This window comes from Oncorhynchus gorbuscha, unplaced genomic scaffold, assembly GCF_021184085.1.
Source record: "Oncorhynchus gorbuscha isolate QuinsamMale2020 ecotype Even-year unplaced genomic scaffold, OgorEven_v1.0 Un_scaffold_2090, whole genome shotgun sequence".
Lineage (NCBI taxonomy): Eukaryota > Metazoa > Chordata > Actinopteri > Salmoniformes > Salmonidae > Oncorhynchus > Oncorhynchus gorbuscha.
This window is the reverse complement of record NW_025746683.1, coordinates 74,436-82,500: the sequence shown is the minus strand read 5'-3', so window position 1 is coordinate 82,500 and position 8,065 is coordinate 74,436. Positions and strand designations below refer to the sequence as shown.

Genomic DNA, 8,065 nt, shown 5'->3' with positions numbered 1-8,065 from the left:
AATATAAAATTCAACATACCAATTAGGATCTGGCTAAAAATACTTATATCAGTTATGGAACCCATTGCCCTTTATGGTTGTGAGGTCTGGGGTCCGCTCACCAACCAAGAATTCACAAAATGGGACAAACAACAAATTAAGACTCTGCATGCAGAATTCTGCAAAAATATCCTCAGTGTACAACGTAAAACACCAAATAATGCATTTGGCCGATACCCACTAATTATCAAAATCCAGAAAAGAGCCGTTAAATTCTACAACCACCTAAAAGGAAGCGATTCCCAAGCCATCACCTACAGAGAGATGAACCTGGAGAAGAGTCCCTGAAGCAAGCTGGTCCTGGGGCTCTGTTCACAAACACACCCCACAGAGCCCCAGGACAGCAGCACAATTAGACCCAATCAAATCATGAGAAAACAAAAAGATAATTACTTGACACATTGGAAAGAATTAACAAAAAAACAGAGCAAACTAGAACGCTATTTGGCCCTAAACAGAGAGTACACAGTGGCAGAATACCTGACCACTGTGACTGACCCAAACTTAAGGAAAGCTTTGACTATGTACAGACTCAGTGACCATAGCCTTGCTATTGAGAAAGGCCGCCGTAGGCAGACCTGGCTCTCAAGAGAAGACAGGCTTTGTGCTCACTGCCCACAAAATGAGGTGGAAACTGAGCTGCACTTCCTATCCTCCTGCCAAATGTATAACCATATTAGAGACACATATTTTCTCAGATTCCACAAAGAATATGAAAACCCAATTTTGATAAACTCCCATATCTACTGAGTGAAATACCACAGTGTGCCATCACAGCAGCAAGATGTGTGAGCTGTTGCCACAAGAAAAGGACAACCAGTGAAGAACAAACACCATTGTAAATACAACCCACGAGAGAGAGAGAGAGAGAGAGAGAGGGGCAGAAAGAGAAAGAGAGAGGCAGAGAGTTAGAGAGAGGCAGAAAGAGAAAGAGAGAGGCAGAAAGAGAAAGGCAGAAAGAGAAAGAGAGAGGCAGAAAGAGAGAAAGCGTGGGCTGATATGAAACATGGTCACCGTACGTGTGTGTGGGGGTGTGACACTTTTGGGCTGTCAAAACCGTTAATGCATGTGTGTGTGTGGGGGGGGGCCTATATCCGTGTGTGGATGAGTAGGTCTAAGAGTCTGTGGGTTGTATCTGTGACGTTTCTAACCACCCTAACTTAAGCACTACCTGCGTGTGAGGCTGGGGGAACCTCCCACGTGCCCCATATCAGAGCCCAAAGGGTAGAGGGTAGACGTCTTGTAAGACACGCTCCAACGCTCTACTGCACATCTCTCACTCACTCCCTCCCTCTCTCTGCCTCTCTCTCTCTCTCTCTCTGCCTCTCTCTCTGCCTCTCTCTCCCTCTCTCTCTCTAACTCTCTCTCTGCCTCTAACTCTCTCTCTCTCTCTAACTCTCTCTGTCTCTCTCTCTCTCTCTCTCTAACTCTCTCTGCCTCTCTCTCTAACTCTCTCTCTGCCTCTAACTCTCTCTCTCTCTAACTCTCTCTCTGCCTCTCTCTCTCTCTCTAACTCTCTCTGCCTCTCTCTCTAACTCTCTCTCTGCCTCTCTCTCTCTCTAACTCTCTCTCTGCCTCTCTCTCTCTCTCTCTCTCTCTCTCTCTCTCTCTCTCTGCCTCTCTCTCTCTCTCTCTCTAACTCTCTCTCTGCCTCTACCTCTCTCTCTCTCTCTCTCTCTCCCTCTCTCTCTCTCAATTCAATTTCAATTCAATTCAAGGGGCTTTATTGGCATGAGAAACATGTGTTAACATTGCCAAAGCAAGTGAGGTAGATAATATATAAAGTTAATATATAAAGTGAAAACAATCCAAATGAACAGTAAACATTACACATACAGAAGTTTCAAAACAATAAATACATTACAAATGTCAAATTATATATATACAGTGTTTTAACAATGTGCAAATGGTTAAAGGATACAAGATAAAATAAATTAGCATAAATATGGGTTGTATTTACAATGGTGTTTGTTCTTCACTGGTTGACCTTTTCTTGTGGCAACAGGTCACACATCTTGCTGCTGTGATGCACACTGTGGTATTTCACCCAGTAGATATGGGAGTTTTTCAAAATTGGGTTTGTTTTCGAATCCTTTGTGGATCTGTGTAATCTGAGGGAAATATGTCTCTCTAATATGGTCATACATTGGGCAGGAGGTTAGGAAGTGCAGCTCAGTTTCCACCTCATTTTGTGGGCAGTGAGCACATAGCCTGTCTTCTCTTGAGAGCCATGTCTGCCTACGGCGGCCTTTCTCAATAGCAAGGCTTTGCTCACGAAGTCTGTACATAGTCAAAGGTTTCCTTAAGTTTGGGTCAGTCACAGTGGTCAGCTGTTCTGCCACTGTGTACTCTCTGTTTAGGGCCGCACACACTCTCTCTCCCTCTCTCTCTCTCTCTCTCTCTCCCTCTCTCTCTCTCTCTCTCTCTCTCTCTCTCTCTCTCTCTCTCTCTCTCTCTCTCTCTCTCTCTCTCTCTCTTTCCCTCTCCCTCTCTCTTTCCCTCTCCCTCTCTTTCATGCCCTACCGCTCTCTCTTAGATCCCTGTGCAACCCAGTCTCCCTTTCCTTCTCTGTCTATCTTATTTTAACTTTTTTGAAAAGAGATGATGTTTCTCTTTCTTTCCTATTGTGGTCAATAGTGTTTCAACTACGTGGAAACGAGTAGCCTGTCTACTACTCACGTATTCAACCACTGAACAAGGTCGTGTGTTGTGTGTGTGTGTGTGTGTGTGTGTGTGTGTGTGTGTGTGTGTGTGTGTGTGTGTGTGTGTGTGTGTGTGTGTGTGTGTGTGTGTGTGTGTGTGTGTGTGTGTGTGTGTGTGTGTGTGTGTGTGTGTGTGTGTGTGTGCGTGTGCCTGTGCCTGTGCCTGTGCGTGTGCGTGTGTATATTTACTTGACGTTTGATTGGCTGACTGACTGATTGATGTCCCCGCAGTGCCTCGGGAGCAGCTGTTACAGACCGAGGAGTACGACCTGAACGTGGTGCGTCTCTGTCTGCAGGTGTTCCTACAGGACGACAGCGGACACTACAACCGCGCGCTCAACCCCATTGTCACAAACCCCATCTACGATAACAGTGAGTATAGCTAGGCTAATGCTAGCTAGCTTAAATAACTTCATATACGATAACCGTAAAAATAGCCAGGCTAATGCTAGCACCAACGCTAGCCAGGCTAATGCTCGCTAGCACCACCCCCATCTGCAGCAACAGAGAGTATCCAGTAGCTAGGCTAACCCTAGCTTGCTTACAGACCTCTATATACATTACCAGTGAGCGCTGTAGCCAGGCTAGCACTAGCTAGGACTAACCCTAGCCGGGCTAAAGCTAGCTAGCACCAACCTCATCTAAGACAACAGTGAGTCGAACCAAGAGTGACTACTACGCTAATGCTATCTTATGACGACCTGGCTACATTCTCTGTCTATTTCTGTTCATAGACAAAGAGGAAGCAAGCAGACCACAAACTCAACATTAACATGAATGTTTTAAGCAGCACTGTTGCCGTGGTTCACTTCCTCATATGAAAGCATGCATGTGATTCTCTATCTCGTTAGAGAGCACTCCAAAATAACTTGATGCCCGTGTCGTCTGTCCCTAGTGCTCTGGTGTTAAACTGCCCGACTGAAACTGGTGAAAGTTATTCTTTATACCTGACAAGAGTGTAGGGTTAAAAGATTTCACTCACAATATACATACATGGCATGCTTGCGCACACACACACGCGCACACACACACACACACACACACACCGTGTGACCTTTGCCATCTCCTCTCCTGTAACCTTTGTCAACAAGGGGCTCCGAACACGGCTGAGCTGCGTATCTGTCGGGTCAACAGGAACAGTGGCTGTGTGAAGGGAGGAGACGAGATCTTTCTGCTGTGTGATAAAGTCCAGAAAGGTACAGTATGTCCACAGATTGGAAAGAAATTGAAAATATGTATTCTCACCTTCCCTTCCATGGATCACAATGTACTGCTATGGGACTCCCGATCACGGGCCGGTTGTGATGCTATATGTGTCTCTTTTCATCCATCCATATATACATATATACATACATACATCCATCCATCCATCCAGACAGACAGACAGACAGACAGACAGACAGACAGACAGACAGACAGACAGACAGACAGACAGACAGACAGACAGACAGACAGACAGACAGACAGACAGACAGACAGACAGACAGACAGACAGACAGACAGACAGACAGACAGACAGACAGACAGACAGACAGACAGACAGACAGACAGACAGACAGACAGACAGACAGACAGACAGACAGCCATCCAAACACTTCCTTAGTCATAGTCCTTGTCTCTCCTCTCCTATTCACTCATTCCTTCATCTCCTCATCCCTCCATCCCTTCCATTCCCTGCTCCTGTCCAGATGACATTGAGGTGCGTTTCTTCACTCCTGGCTGGGAGGCTAAGGGCTCCTTCTCCCAGGCTGACGTTCACCGCCAGGTGGCCATCGTCTTTAAGAGCCCGCCTTACTACGACACGTCCATCACCGGCCCGGTCACTGTGCACATGCAGTTACGCCGTCCCACCGACCAGGAAGTCAGCGAGCCCATGGAGTTCAGATATCTACCCGACGACAAGGGTGAGGAAGCCATCTCATTTTTAAAATATTCATTCTCTCCCTGTTGTAATCATAGTTTACTCATTCATATTGACTGCTCTATTAATCAGGAACATACCATGTGAATGTTGGTTTGCGCTGGCTGACACTTTAACATAGTATCTGTGTGTTGTCTACAGATCCCTATGGTTGCCAGGAGAAGAAGAGGAGAAGAGAGCACCTGATGAAAGCCTTACCCGGGTTGCTACCTTTAGGTGGAATGAATCCCATGAACAGACCAAAGGCAGTACCACACAGTCCCATGGCCCAGTCCATGAGGAAAGGTAAGAGAACACACACACACACACACACACACACACACACACACACACACACACACACACACACACACACACACACACACACACACACACACACACACACACACACACACACACACACACACACACACACACACAAACCACGTAACCAACCCTGACCTAGACCCAGTCACTGATCCTCTTTATCTTAGAGCAGTCAATATGAATGAGTAAACTATGATTGTGTCTATAAGGTAGTAGTTTTGGAATTGTTAGGTTAGATTACTTGTTGGTTATTACTGCATTGTCGGAACTAGAAGCACAAGCATTTCGCTACACTCGCATTAACATCTGCTAACCACGTGTATGTGACAAATACAATTTGATTTGATTTAAACCACCTGCTACCTCTCTTTATCTGTGTCTGTCTGTGGAATGCACTCACACACACACACACACACACACACACACACACACACACACACACACACACACACACACACACACACACACACACACACACACACACACACACACACACACACACACACACACACACACACACACACATAATATCTCCTACTGAAATAAACGCACGAAAGTCGTGATATTGATGGAACTTTATTTAACAACCTGGTCTCAGAGCAAAACACATTATATTTTACGAAATCAATGGCACTATTTAGCATGATATGTTACTTTACATTAGGTTACATTACATTGGCCTACCAATGTAATAGCGGTCGTACAATATAATACGAATTGCAGGACGTATAGTTTCCTACACCTTGATCGCATTTGACCCGTTTAATATTATGTATTACATTCGACTAGTTTGGTGTTTTTGGGCTCCCGAGTGGTGCATTGGTCTAAGGCACTGCATCGCTGTGCTCGAGGCATCACTACAGACCCTGGTTCGATCCCGGGCTGCATCACAACCGGCCCGTGATCGGGAGTCCCATAGTGTGGCTCACAATTGGCACAGCATCATCCGGGTAAGGGGAGGGTTTGGCCGAGGTAGGCCGTCATTGTAAATAATAATTTGTTCTTCACTGACTTGCCTCGTTAAATAAAGGTTAAATAATATATTTATTTTTTAAAGTTTGAGGTTCGACTAGTTTAGTGTGATATATTACGTTCAACTAGTTTATTATGATATATTATCTTTGACAAGTTTAGTATGATATATTACGTTAAGGTTAGGGTTAGGAGTTAGGTTAAATGGTAAAGGTTATAGTTAGCGGAAGGGTAGCCAACATGTTAAGTAGTTGCAAAGTAGCTAAAAAGTAGTAAGTAGTTGTAAAATTGCTAATTAGCTAAAACGCGAAAGTTGTCCATGATGAGATTCGAACGCACAACATTTGAGTTGCTAGCTCCACGTTCATGTTATACATATCACACTAAAAAGAGTGGCTTGGATTTTAGGAAAATATTTGATGTTTTTGCTCTGAGACCAGGCTGTATTTAAGCCTTGTTGTAGAGATGTATTGTTTTGCTCTGTGACAAGGCTTTATTTAAGCCTTGTTGTAGAGATGTATTTCTATATACACAACAATACTAATCTCCAAATCTCCTCTTTGCCAGACATCAACAACATGTACATGAAACAGCCCTCTCCCGCTATGATGCGTCAAACCCCTCCTACCATGTACAACCACGCCAACCAACATTACCAACAACATAGCCCTCAGCAGCGCACAATGATGACATCCATCAACCAGATGTGGCCCCAACCCAACCCGACTTTGTCCCTGGAGACCATCAGAATTAACCCCTCGAGCACCGGTAGTAACCAGGGTAACGGTATGCAGCAACAGCAGGTGAACCACTGTGTTACCTCTGGGTACCTTCATGGAGGGGAGAGCAGTGGTAGTAACCAGGGTAACGGTGGTGGTAACATCCTGCCCCAACTCACCATGGGGGACCTGCAATGTCTGGGTCTGGAGCCCAATCTCCAGGGTCCTTCGGCCAGTCATGCCCTGCCCGGTGGGCCTGATCTCCAGCTCCACCACCAGCAGCCTCACCCCCAGCACCCTCACCAGCGGCAGCACTTCCACCACCAACAGCATAGACAGCAGCAGCTCCACCAGAGGAAAGGGCCATCCTTTACCCAGGGCATGGGGAGCCAGGAAGGGCAGATCCAGGGGAGTCAGACCCAGACCCTGGGCCTCCAGGCACCCTGGAGCAACGGTGGCGAAGTGGGGTCCCTGGGGTTGGGCTTCCTCCTGGATAGCGTGGAGAGTGATGAGATCATCCAGGGCCTGGTGGGAGGAGGGGGCCCTCAGGCCACCTTCCAACTGAAGCAGGAGCCCCTAACTGGGGGACAGGAGGGCCAGATGACCGCCTCTTGTTCCTTCTCCGCCTCGGACGGCCAGCAGCAGCAGTCGTACGCCAACCTCCTTCCCCGGCCTATGAGTAACAGCAACGGCATCACCATGGAGACAGCAAGGCATGAAAGCACCAATAGCAACTCCAACAACATCCAGGCCCTCAAGAACTTACAGAACCCCTTTACCCCAGCCAATGGAATGGGGCAAGAAGGTACCCATTTTGACTCCTTGGCTGCCTGGGCCTTTTTCACTCCACCGCAGTGACTTGGCACATTCTCAGCCCGTGGGAAATGCTTCTGGACGTCTCCGTGAGCAAATGCTTAGTCATCTTGTCTGTGCAAGAATGTGGTCAGAACATGTGAACAGACATAGAGATATTTTCAGGGCAAAGGTAACTCAACTGGCTATATGAATATGATATGAATGTACTTTTTTTTTTTATATCACTCAATCAGTCTCAGAGTTAGATGGGTTGAGTTCTCTGCCAACAGAAGAAATCAATGCTTTGTGGTTTTAACATGATGAATATGCTTTTGAGGAAAAGGAGGATAAAGGTTAAGATAAACACGTGATAGTATGTTTTTGTTGACACTTTACTTGAAGTGGGCTGTTATAATGGCCTTACACCTTCCATGAAATGACCCCAAATCATGTTGTTAAGTTAAAAAGAACACACCGTTAAAATGGTTCACACCTTTCAAACCAATGAGGGTTCGGAACTTTAAAGCCGACTATCTCAGGAGGATCTTTTATCAGATAGAACCTTGTAGTTCTAATGTTCCGATTCTACTGTTCCGTGTTCCGTGACAGTG

The 8,065-nt window shown here is 46.1% G+C and overlaps 1 pseudogene across 1 annotated transcript in view; it reads left to right on the top strand.

Annotated features, from left to right (window-relative positions):
- LOC124024931 overlaps nucleotides 1-7,696 on the top strand; it is a 14,510-nt pseudogene extending 6,814 nt beyond the window's left edge. The window contains exons 3-7 of the transcript XR_006837109.1: nucleotides 2,973-3,113; nucleotides 3,833-3,937; nucleotides 4,430-4,645; nucleotides 4,804-4,947; nucleotides 6,508-7,696. The product of XR_006837109.1 is annotated as a proto-oncogene c-Rel-like (transcript). The remainder of the gene's footprint in view (nucleotides 1-2,972; nucleotides 3,114-3,832; nucleotides 3,938-4,429; nucleotides 4,646-4,803; nucleotides 4,948-6,507) is intronic.
- Nucleotides 7,697-8,065: the final 369 nt, after the last annotated feature.